Source organism: Gorilla gorilla, chromosome 6, assembly GCF_029281585.2.
Source record: "Gorilla gorilla gorilla isolate KB3781 chromosome 6, NHGRI_mGorGor1-v2.1_pri, whole genome shotgun sequence".
NCBI lineage: Eukaryota > Metazoa > Chordata > Mammalia > Primates > Hominidae > Gorilla > Gorilla gorilla.
The window spans coordinates 139,875,097-139,888,004 of NC_073230.2; the positions used below are offsets into that span (position 1 = coordinate 139,875,097).

General features: G+C 41.0%; 2 long non-coding RNA genes across 2 annotated transcripts in view; one reads left to right on the forward strand and one right to left on the reverse strand.

Annotated features, from left to right (window-relative positions):
* Window positions 1–341: 341 nt before the first annotated feature.
* LOC129534634 (uncharacterized) overlaps window positions 342–12,908 on the reverse strand; it is a 55,574-nt gene continuing 43,007 nt past the window's right edge. The window contains exon 4 of the long non-coding RNA XR_008681279.2: window positions 342–2,249. This is a non-coding gene — a long non-coding RNA (uncharacterized lncRNA). The remainder of the gene's footprint in view (window positions 2,250–12,908) is intronic.
* Window positions 2,007–12,908, forward strand: part of LOC109027686 (uncharacterized) — a 71,187-nt gene continuing 60,285 nt past the window's right edge. Inside the window, exon 1 of the long non-coding RNA XR_008681278.2 lies at window positions 2,007–2,143. This is a non-coding gene — a long non-coding RNA (uncharacterized lncRNA). The remainder of the gene's footprint in view (window positions 2,144–12,908) is intronic.

The following is a 12,908-nucleotide window of genomic DNA, read 5'->3' on the forward strand; positions in this document are numbered from 1 at the left end:
GCCTAGGCCCATCTACTGTCAGAGCCCATGCTCTTTCTTTGGTGCCCTCATGGGCTGGCTGTAAAGTCCAGACCCAACACTGTGGTTTCCTGTGACAGTACACTAGGAGGGATGGAGACTGGGAGTGGGAGGCTCCTGAGGCTTCAAGGAGAAAACTGCAGAGAGGCCATGAGAGGCAACAGGTGGCCAGCACTCTCCTATCCCCACCATATGTGGTGGCACCTGGGGACAAGGCCATTTGCATACTCCAATCCTACAGACACCCATTTGGTTTCTCTCTTCCTCTTGTTCTTCAGCACAATCTTAGGAGGAAAAGAAATGTCATCTGCTTTCTAATTTAATTCCCTTTTTTCTACTGTTTATTATTTTTCCTTATTATAGAAGAAATGGTTTTCCATTAATACAAAATTCAGACATCATCAAAACTATAATAAACATTTGCTGTGATCCTACCTGCTAAAGATAACCATCATTAAGTTCAATGCATAGTCTTCCTTTTTCATATTTATACATATGCTAACATATATTAGAATTATTCATTTACTTTTACAAGAAGAAGGTCAGGCTGGGGACATGGAGGGCTCCTACCTGCGTAAGCAGAGGTCTTGCACCTGCATAAGCAGGGCCATGATCATGCCTGTAATCCCAGTGCTTTGAGAGGCCACGGCAGGGAGTCTCTTGAGTCCAGGAGTTCTAGACCAGCCTGCACAACAGGGTGAAACCCCATGTCTACAAAAAATTTAAACTTAGCTGAGTGTAATGGTATGTGCCTGTGGTCCTAGCTACTTAGGAGGCTGAGGCAGGGGGACACCTTGGGCATAGGCGGTCAAGGCTACAGTGAGCCATGATCATGCTACTCTACTCCAGCCTGGGTGACAGAGCAAGACCGTGTCAAAAAAAAAAAAAAGTCACAAATAGTGTTGCAATTTTTCTACCACTTTTAAAATCCTTTGAAACATTTCTTGTGTTGGTATATGTAGATCTTATCTGACTGTATTCTTGTAAATAGATATATAACATAACATTGGGTGCACCACAAACTATTTATTTATTTATCTGGTGGAAATCTTATTCTTCCCCCTCATGTTGCATGAGGGAATTTACATTCCCAGGATATAACACTATTAGTGATTCCAGACTTCATTCTCTCCCCTAGGTGGGGATGATATATCTTACTGTTGAAACTAGGAGAAGAAACTAGGCATAAGCGGCCCTGCCCTCTTTGAGCTTTCAGTCCCAGTGGCTGGCCCTCAAAGATGCCAGGAGTACAGCGACTGGGGGACCGCTGCTTCTGCAGGTGGGAGACTGAATCCTGGGTGGGCGTATTAGTCTGTTCTCACGCTGCTATAAAGAACTGCCTGAGACTGGGTAACTTATGAAAGAAAGAGGTTTAATTGACTCACAGTTCCACATGGTTGGGGAGGCCTCAGGAAACTTACAATCATGGCAGAAGGGGAAGCAAACACATCCCTCTTCACATGATGGCAGGACGGAGAAGTGCCAAGCAAAGGGGAAAAAGCCCCTTATAAAACCATCAGATCTCATGAGATCTCATTCACTATCACAGAACAGCAAGGGAGTAACTGCTCCCATGATTCAATTACCTCCCACTGGATCCCTCCCATGACACATGGGGATTATAGGAACTACAATTCAAGATGAGATTTGGGGACACAGCCAAATATCAGTGGCCATCTTGTAGAGTGGAGGAAGGAAATAGAAAGCTCACCTGTGGCCTCATATTTTGCTTACATTCTCCAGTGAAGTTTAGTGTGGATTTTGAATTTCATCTGTCCTAAGCTTATGGCTTTTCAAAAAAAAAAAATCCCCTCTCTTTCTCAAAAGAGAAAGAGAGCAGTATTATTTTTTTGGCCTCTTCAAATCCCAGCATTCTCGTTCCCCACTGATGGACAGACATTTGTGTTTTGTTACAGCAAATATCGCCTTTGTCACAGCAAGTATTGCCTTTGTCCAACGTTTACATTTTGTGTCTATGCCAACAGGGTTGACAATAGGAATGATGTCTTTGAAAGAAGCTCTTTCTTTGGAGAAATCTCTGAATCTGGGCCTAGGGTCAGTACTCAGGGAGAACCCAATCAACAGCAACTACAGTAGGATGGACTGAAGAGTCTCTTGAGGCATGGTAAGAAAGCTGTATTGCAGGAGGTTTTGTTCATTCGCCTATTCATTCAGTAAGCACTGACGGGTCACTTCCAATGTTCCAGGCACAAAGTCAGCTTTTATGGAGCCTGCAATGCACAAAGAAACAAGCAATAAACAAGGAAATGTCAGAAAGTAATAACTGCTATACAGTCTTAAAAGAGTAATGAGTTTCAGTAAAAGCAATTTCCGAGTACATCTTGAAGCTGTCATAAGAGAATGCTTTCTGGTGTAAAAGTTGAAACGTATCCATAGGCTTTCTTTCAGAAATTTCTAGTTCTTGAGCCTCTGTTACAATATTTTGGTAAGTGATTTGTTTTCCATGGTACTTTCCATTTCATGGGGATTTCAGAAAAACTGTTGCCCTCAACCCTCTCCCCACAGACCTCTGCACATACATCTTTTCAAGGCAGGCACTTTAGAATAATACAGATAACTAAATATGGATGTGTATATGTGTTTATTTTCAGCATAAATTTGCTTAAAGTGCTGTTTTCCAAAATATTTTGTCTTCCAAAAGAAAGACTAATTTTCTGAAATAGTCTGTCAGTGTCTCTAGGGCATCCTTCAGTTGGGTGGCACTAGAGTTTTGGTATATTTTAAAAATATTTTCTTATTGTTGTATTTCCTATGTGTGGTAAGATACTATTTTAAAACCCAGAGAGGCCTTGGAGACACAGTAAAGGAGGCCAGTTTGGGGTAATGGCTTGACACCAGCTGGGACCATGGAAAACCTATTCTAAGCCTGCGTGCTTTTGGTGTAAGCATGTGGGCACTTGAGGCCTTCTAATATGAAGCCCAATAGCCTTCTGTTCTGGGAAATTGTTCCCTGTTTTATTTGTTTGTTTGGTGGTGCTTAATGACTTCCTTCCTTCCATTTTCTCTGCACTGTCTTTTTCAAATACTCTTGTCAGATTGGACCTTCCTAACTCGCTTCAACGACCCTTGCTTGTTTTCCTCTCATAATATTCCAGCCCAGATTTCCTTTTCTTTTTTTGCATAAAACTCATATCCTCCATAATGTTTAGAATTTCTTTTTTTCTTTCTTCTCTTTTTTTTTTTTTGAGATGGAGCCTCGCTCTGTTGCCCAGGCTGGAGTGCAGTGGCACAATCTTGGCTCACCTCAATCTCCACCTCCTGGGTTAAAGTGATTCTCCTGCCTCAGCCTTCCGAGTAGCTGGGATTACAGGTGCACCCCACCACACCTGGCTAATTTTTGTATTTTTTGTAGAGATGGGGTTTCACCATGATGGCCAGGGTGATCTTGTATTCCTGACTTCAGGTGATCTGCCTGCCTCGGCCTCCCAAAGTGCTGGGATCACAGGTGTGAGCCACCACACCTGCCTGTTTAGAATTTCTTGACTGCATTTTTCAGGTCTTATACTAATTTTTTTTTCCATGTGGACAATCCCATTTTTGTTGATTGTTGTTGTTCTCTTTGTTGTTCTCTGATGTTTCTTTTTTATAGGATCCTGTTTTTGTTTTGTGGATTAAATATTCCCTAAATCTCCCTGAAGATGCTGCATGTTCTTTTCCAGTTCTAAACTGTTCACTTAATTATTTGTTTCCTCTGGAGACATTTTTTCTGTTAATTCTGGTCTTTTTCTTCCATGTTGTGTATTTGCTTCCAAGCTGGTGATCCTTGCCTGGTTTTCCATTTTGTCCTGAAAATTTCCTTTCCAGTAGTCTTTTTCTAAAAGTAAAAGCTCTTAACATCTATCTGCATTGATACCTGAGAACATCTGTATGAGTTGTTCACCCTTAAAGTACACTGTTCTTTCACTACTGATGATGATGTATTGAATAACTCTGGAATCCTCTCACCAAAGGAGGACCTTCTTTAGCTCTTGTAAATAACCTTAGATGATACATCTGCACATCTGAGCATAGCCTGTGTTCTGCTGCAGTTCTCCCTATGGGAGAGGAGTGGTTTATCTCACACTAATGGTCCATTAGTGTGAAGGCTCTCTTTAAAGGCTCTCTTTGGGTCCATCTGGTGGAGGGACCTGCACTGCAGCAGCATCCATCCAGACCCTGCCATCCTGCTCATTTTGGTAGTTTCTGGTTGTTCTGTTAGTTTTTGAAAAGCACACATGGCCTATTTGCATCCTGGACAATAGTTCCTTCCTTCTGCTCCAAATAGGTTGATTCGTTAGGAGTTCAGGTAAGATGACCTTTATGGGCTAAAGATAGATATGTGTAAATCCAAAGTTCCATTGAGGGACAGTTCTACCCAGGGTGACAGGAGCTATAACATAGTGACGTTGCAACCCTGTCTTAATGGTGACATGAGTTGTTCTGTAGCCCATCCTACATCTCTGTATTCTAATCTCCTTTAAGATCAGCGATTATATTTTTAGTAGAGCTTGGTTTAGGGGGAAGAAAGATGAAAGAAAACAGAGGGTGAATAAGAGCCCTTTGTGAGAGACACCAGCACAATTATACTGTTACCGGTGGAGGGTGTCCAGGCTCTTGGCGTCTTGAACAAAGAATTGGACAAAATGCACAAAGCAAGGAAGGAATGAAGAGATTTATTGAAAATGAAAGTACACTCCACAGTGTGGGAGCGGGCCCGAGCATAGGGGCTCAAGGGCCCTGGTACAGAAGTTTGGGGAGTTTAAATACCCTCTGGAGGATTCTGTTGGTTACATGAGGTATGTAGTATGTAAATAGAGGATGAAGTAAAGTTACAAAGTTATTTATTTGGTGTACGCCCTATGGAGAGGATATTTCCTGTCATAGCTGAAGTGTGAATCCGCCTTACATTCCCTGCCTCCAGACCCTATTTTCCTGCCTCAGTGCTAGCAGTTTACACTTGGCTAATTGGTATTTCTTTATCATGGGTAATTGTAAATTTCAATTCCCCTTACCTGGATTATTAGATTCAGACAAATGTGTTTGTAGCTTAAAGGCTTAGGAAGCATGAGCCTTCAATTTCTCTGTAACAGAATGCATTATTTACAATAAAATAAAAGGAGCTCATAATCCTGGTTTCAGCTTTAAAACAGAAAAAGTTCTAAAATCATTAAGAATCCTAATTTGGCAAATGAAAGTGGATGAATGCCATGGTTTTAGATTTGGGAGGCTGAGAGTTTAGTTGAGAAACTCTCCAGGCTTTCATGATGCAAATCTCCCTGTTGGAGTAAAAAGATAAAGAAAATTCTAAGTCGTGGTATTGACACTTGTATAACCAGTTACAATGTAGGTGTATGCATCTGTTTTGTAACGATTGTGTTGTTCAGACTTATTCCTAAAGGGCTTTAAAACAGTTACAAGAATCTGACATATTGGACATGTAAAAAATTTAAGCTACTATCCATGTTTTAAATGTCTGGGAAACTCTCATTTTTTAATATCCATTTATTTTTTATTTACTGCTCAGTAAATACATATGTAGATAAATTTAAAATGTTTACAGCATAACGCATTGGACTGTGCAGGATACTAACATGGATATTAGATAAAGTGCTAATAATGAAGTGTGTTCCTCAGATAGAAACATCTCGCCCTCCACTGGTAACTGCATATTCTGCTGTCAAAGTTCTCTCTGATTACAAAAATCTTTCAAATTCTTTTGATCTAAGAAAAAGAGGAAACCCCATAGAGGGGGAACAAGCCCAGTGCCAGGGTGATCAATTTTGCCTCATTTTTATATAATCCTTTTTGTGGTCATATTTCTCTCCCACCTTAAATCCATTATTCTTCTCCTCATCCTCTCAGATGGCCATTTCTTCAGTATGGTTGGAACACTCCCTAGAATAGCAGAATGGAGAGCGTCCAAAACAACTTTTACTATTTGTGCTAGACCTTCACCAAACAGTAATATGAAATTTACTCTTAATAAATTTGTTGCCTCTTTATATTATCTCTTTATAAAAGTTAAAACAACAAAAGAACAAAACCAAAAACCCAAACATTCTAGGTAGGAAAAAAAGAGATGAAAAATTAAGTTCTATTTTGAACTCAGAAAGGTCCTGTGTTCTCAAAGTGAGATAAAATTTGGATGAAAGAGGACATGTGGACTTCCACATTAGTAATAATAATGAAAACTATGATGAATGTGTTTGGATGTTTGCTCTGTGCAAGCTGTATTTTGGATCTTAGTCTAGCCAGGTGGGGACCATTATGGTTCACATTTTGCAGATTGGGAAATGAACTTACAGAGGAGATTGGTGGTTGCTCATACTTACCCAGACATAGACCCACTGGTCAGGTAGGTATACAGAAAGTAATTTATTATTATTATTATTATTATTATTATTATTATTATACTTTAAGTTCTGGGGTGCATGTGCAGAACATGCAGGTTTGTTACATAGGTATACCCGTGCCATGGTAGTTTGCTGCACCCATCAACCCATCATCTACATTAGATATTTCTCCTAATGCTATCCTTCCCCTAGTCCCCCACCCCCCAACAGGCCCTGATGTGTTATGTTCTCCTCCTTGTGTCCATGGGTTCTCATTGTTCAGCTCCCACTTATGAGTGAGAATATGTAGTGTTTGGTTTTCTGTTCTTGTGTTAGTTTGCTGAGAATGGTGGTTTCCAGCTTCATCCATATCCCTGCAAAGGACATGAACTCATCCTTTTTTATGGCTGTATAATATTCCATGGTATATATGTGCTACATTTTCTTTATCCAGTCTATCATTGATGGGCATTTGGGTTGGTTCCAAGTCTTTGCTATTGTGAATAATGCCACAGTAAACATACATGTGCATGTATATTTATAGTAGAATAATTTATAATCCTTTGGGTATATACCTAGTAATAGGATTGCTGGGTTAAATAGTATTTCTGGTTCTAGATCCTTGAGGAATTGCCACACTGTCTTCCACAATGGTTGAATGAATTTACACTCCTACCAACAGTGTAAAAACATTTCTATTTCTCCACATCCTCTCCAACATCTGTTGTTTCCTGACTTTTTAATGATCGCCATTCTTACTGGTGTGAGATGGTATCTCATTGTGGTTTTGATTTGCATTTCTCTAATGACCAGTGATGATGAGCTTTTTTTCATATGTTTGTTGGCTACATAAATGTCTTCTTTTGATAAGTGTCTGTTCATATCCTTTGCCCACTTTTTGATGGGGTTGTTTTTTCCTTGTAAACTTGTTTAAGTTCTTTGTAGATTCTGGATATTAGCCCTTTGTCAGATGGATAGATTGCAAAAATTTTCTCCCATTCTGTAGGTTGCCTGTTCACTCTGATGATAAGTTTCTTTTGCTGTGCAGAAGCTCTTTAGTTTAATTAGATCCCATTTGTCTATTTTGGCTTTTGTTGCCATTGCTTTTGGTGTTTTAGTCATGAAGTCTTTGCCCATGAATGGTGTTGTCCTGAATTGTATTTCCTAGGTTTTCTTTTAGGGTTTTTTATGGTTTTAGGTCTTACGTTTAAGTCTTAAATCCATCTTGAGTTAATTTTTGTACAAGGTGTAATGAAGGGGTCCAGTCTCAGTTTTCTGCATATGGCTAGCCAGTTTTCCCAACACCATTTATTAAATAGGGAATCCTTTCCCCTTTGCTTGTTTTTGTCAGGTTTGTCAAAGATCAGATGGTTGTAGATGTGTGGTGTTATTTCTGAGGCCTCTGTTCTGTTCCAGTGGTCTATATGTCTGTTTTGGTACCAGTACCATGCTGTTTTGGTTACTGTGGTCTTGTAGTATAGTTTGAAGTGAGGTAGCATGATGCCTCCAGTGTTGTTCTTTTTGCTTAGGAGTGTCTTGGCTACGTGGACTCCTTTTTGGTTCCATATGAAATTTAAAGTAGTTTTTTCCAATTCTGTGAAGAAAGTCAGTGATATCTTGATGGGGATAGCATTGAAGTTATAAATTACCTTGGGCAGTATGGCCATTTTCATGATATTGATTCTTCCTATCCATGAGCATGGAATGTTTATCCATTTATTTGTGTCTTCTCTTATTTCCTTGAGCAGTGGTTTGTAGTTCTCCTTGAAGAGGTCCTTCCCATCCCTTGTAAGTTGGATTCCTAGATATTTAATTCTCTTTGTAGCAATTGTGAATGGGAGTTCACTCATGATTTGGCTCTCTGTCTGTTATTGATGTATAGGAATGCTTGTGATTTTTGCACATTGATTTTGTATCCTCAGACTTTGCTGATGTTGCTTATCATCTTAAGGAGATTTTGGGCTGAGACTATGGGGTTTTCTAAATATACGGTCATGTCATCTGCAAAGGGAGACAATTACTCTTAATAAATTTGAGAGTAATTGAATACCGTTTTTTTCTATTTGAATACCCTTTATTGATTTCTGTTGCCTGAATGTCCTGGCCAGAACTTCCAATACTATGTTGAATAGGAGTGGTGAGAGAGGGCATCCTTGTCTTGTGCCAGTTTTCAAAGGGAATGCTTCCCATTTTTGCCCATTCAGTATGATATTGGCTGTCGGTTTGTCATAAATCGCTGTTATTATTTTGAGGTACATTCCATCAATACCTAGTTTATTGAGAGTTTTTAGCATGAAGAGTGTTGAATTTTGTTGAAGGCCTTTTCTGCATCTATTGAGATAATCGTGGTTTTTGTCATTGGTTCTGTTTATGTGATGGATTAACGTTTATTGATTTGGGTATGTTGACCCAGCCTTGCATCCCAGGGATGAAGCCCACTTGATCGTGGTGGATAAGCTTTTTGATGTGCTGCTAGATTCAGTTTGCCAATATTTCATTGAGGATATTCACATCGATGTTTATCAGGGATGTTGGCCTGAAATTTTCTTTTTGTGTTGCATCTGTGCCAGGTTTTGGTATCAGGATGATGCTGGCCTCATAAAATGAGTTAGGGAGGAGTCCCTCTTTTTCTATTGTTTGGAATAGTGCCAGAAGGAATGGAAGCAGCTCCTCTTTGTACCTGTGGTAGAATTTGGCTGTGAATCCATCTGGTCCTGGACTTTTTTTGGTTTGTAGGCTATTAATTACTGCCTCAGTTTCAGAACTTGTTATTGGTCTGTTCAGGGATTCAACTTCTTCCTGGTTTAGACTTGGGAGGGTGTGTGTGTCCAGGAATGTATCCATTTCTTCTAGATTTTCTAGTTTATTTGCGTAGACGTGTTTATAGTATTCTGTTATGGTAGTTTGTATTTCTGTGGGATCAGTGGTGATATCCCCTGTATCATTTTTTATTACGTGTATTTGATTCTTCACTCTTTTCTTGTTTATTAGTCTGGCTAGCGGTCTGTTTTGTTGATCTTTTCAGAAAACTAGCTCATGGATTCATTGATTTTTTTTTAACTTTTTTGTATCTCTATCTCCTTCAGTTCTGCTCTGATCTTAGTTATTTCTTGTCTTCTGCTAGCTTTTGAATTTTTTTGCTCTTGCTTCTCTAGTTCTTTTAATATTGATACTAGGGTGTCGATTTTAGATCTTGCCTGCTTTGTCTTGTGGGCATTTAGTGTAATAAATTTCCCTCTAAACACTGCTTTAAATGTGTCCCAGAGATTCTGGTATGTTGTGTCTTTGTTCTCATTGATTTCAAAGAACTTATTTATTTCTGCCTTAATTTCGTTGTTTACCCAGTAGTCATTCAGGAGCAGGTTGTTCAGTTTTCATGTAGTTGTGCGGTTTTGAGTGAATTTCTTAATCCTGCATTCTAATTTGATTGCACTGTGGTCTGAGAGACAGTTTGTTGTGATTTCTCTTCTTTTGCATTTGCTGAGGAGTGTTTTACTTCCAATTATGTGATTACTTTTAGAATAAGTGCGATGTGGTGCTAAGAAGAATGTACATTCTGTTGATTTGGGGTGGAGAGTTCTGTAAATGTCTGTTAGGTCCGCTTGGTCCAGAACTGAGTTCAAGTTCTGAATATCCTTGTTAATTTTCTGTCTTGTTGATCTAATATTGGCAGTGGGGTGTTAAAGTCTCCCATTGTTATTGTGTGGGAGTCTAAGTCTCTTTGTAGGTATCTGAGAACTTGCTTTATGAATCTGGGTGCTCCTGTATTGGGTGCATATATATTTAGGATAGTTAGCTCTTCTTGCTGCATTGATCCCTTTAGCATTATGTCATGCCCTTGTTTGTCTCTTTTGATCTTTGGTGGTTTAAAGTCTGTTTTACCAGAGACCAGGATTGCAACCCCTGCTTTTTTTTTGCCTTCTATTTGCTTAGTAAATATTCCTCCATCCCTTTATTTTGAGCCTATGTGTGTCTTTGCACATGAGATGGGTCTCCTGAATACAGCACACCGGTGGGTGTTGACTCTATCCAGTTTACCAGTCTGTGTCTTTTAATTGGGGCATTTAGCCTTTTTACACTTAAGGTTAATATTGTTATGTGTGAATTTGATTCTGTCATTATTATGCTAGCTGATTATTTTGCCCGTTAGTTGATGCAGTTTCTTCATAGTCTTGATAATCTTTACAATTTGGTATGCTTTTGCAGTTGCTGGTACAGGTTGTTCCTTTCCAGGTTTAGTGCTTCCTTCAGGAGTCCTTGTAAGGCAGGTCTGGTGCTGACAAAATCTCTCAGCATTTGCTTGTCTGTAAAGGATTTCATTTCCCTTTCACTTATGAAGGTTAGTTTGGCTGAATATGAAATTCTGGGTTGAAAATGTTTTCTTTGGCCGGGCGCGGTGGCTCACGCCTGTAATCCCGGCATTTTGGGAGGCTGAGGCAGGCGGATCACCTGAGGTCAGGAGTTCGAGACCAGTCAGGCCAACACGGTGAAACCCCGTCTCTATAAAAGTACAAAAAATTAGCTGGGCATGATGGTGTGTGCCTGTAATCCCAGCTACTTGGGAGGCTGAGGCGTCTCAAAAAAGAAAAGAAAATTGTTTTCTTTAAGAATGTTGAATATTGGTTCCCACTCTCTTCTGGCTTGTAGGGTTTCTGCAGAGAGATCAGCTGTTAGTCTGATGGGCTTCCTTTTGTGGGTAACCTGACCTTTCTCTCTGGCTGCCCTTAACATTTTTCCTTCATTTCAACTTTGGTGAATCTGAGGATTATGTGTCGTGGGGTTGCTCTTCTTGAGGAGAATCTCTGGTCTCTGTATTTCCTGAATTTGAATGTTGGCCTCTCTTGCTAGGCTGGGGAAGTTCTCCTGGATAATATCCTGAAGAGTGTTTTCCAACTTGTTTCCATTCTCCCTGTCACTTTCAGGTACACCAATCAAACGTAGATTTGGTCTTTTCACATAGTACCATATTTCTTCGAGACTTTGTTCGTTCCTTTTTCATTCCTTTTTCTCTAATCTCGTCTTCTTGCTTTATTTCATTGAGATGATCTTCAATCTCTGATATCCTTTCTTCCGCTTGATTGATTCAGCTATTGATACTTGTGTACGCTTCACAAAGTTCTTGTGCTGTGTTTTCAGCTCCATCAGGTCATTTATGTTCTTCTCTAAACTGGTTATGCTAGTTAGCACTTCCTCTAACTTTTTTTCAAGATCGTTAGCTTCCTTGAATTGGGTTAGAACATGCACCTTTAGCTCGGAGGAGTTTGTTTTTAGCCACCCTCTGAAGCCTACTTCTGTCAGTTCATCAAACTCATTCTGCATCCACTTTTGTTCCCTTGCTGGCAAGGAGTTGTGATCCTTTGAAGGAGAAGAGGCGTTCTGGTTTTTGGAATTTTCAGCCTTTTTGCACTGGTTTCTCCCCATCTTCGTGGATTTATCCACCTTTGGTCTTTGATGTTGGTGACCTTCGGATGGGGTTTCTAAGTGGACATCCTTTTTGTTGATGTTGTTGCTATTCCTTTCTGTTAGTTTTCCTTCTAACAGTCAGGACCCTCTGCTGCAGGTCTGCTGGAATTTGCTGGAGGTCCACTCCAGACCCTGTTTGCCTGGTATCACCAGCAGAGGCTGCAGAACAGCAAAGATTGCTGCCTGTTCCTTCCTCTGAAAGCTTCGTCCCAGAGGGGCACTCACCAGATGCCAGCTGGAGCTGTCCTGTATGATGTGTCTGTCAGTCCCTACTGGGAGGTGTCTCCCAGTCAGGAGACATGGGGGTCAGAGACCCACTCGAGGAGGCAGTCTGACCCTTAGCAGAGCTCGAACTCTGTGCTGGGAGATCTGCTGCTGTCTTCAGAGCCCTCAGGCAGGGACATTTAAGTCTGCTGAAGCTGCGCCCACAGCTGCCCCTTCCCCTAGGTGCTCTGTTCCAGGGAGATGGGGGTTTATCCATAAGCCCCTGATTGGGGCTGCTGCCTTTTTTTTCAGAGATGCCCTGCCCAGAGAAGAGAAATCTAGAGAGGTAGTCTGGCCACAGTGGCCTTGCTGAGCTGCGGTGTGCTCCGCCCTGTCAAACTTCCCATGGCTTTGTTTACACTTTGAGGGTAAAACTGCCTACTCAAGCCTCAGCAATGGTGGACCAAACTGAGTTTGGTCCCTCCCCCTACCAAACTCTAGCATCCCAGGTCCACCTCAGACTGCTGTGCTAGCAGCGAGAATTTCAAGCCAATGGATCTTAGCTTGCTGGGCCCTGTGGGGGTGGGACACACTGAGCCAGATCACTTGGCTCCCTGTGAATGGTTCTGTCTTGATGGTGTTCCAGGCGCCACTGGGGTATGAAAAAAAACAAAAAAAAACCCTCCTGCAGTTAGCTTGGTGTCTGCCCAAATGGTCGCCCAGTTTTGTGCTTGAAACCCAGGGCCCTGGTGGTGTTGGCACCGGAGGGAATCTCCTGTTCTGGGGGTTGCGAAGACCATGGGAAAAGCGCAGTATCTTGTCCGGAGTGCACCGTTCCTCACAGCACAGTTTCTCAGGGCGTCCCTTGGCTAGGGGAGGGAGGTCCCCGAC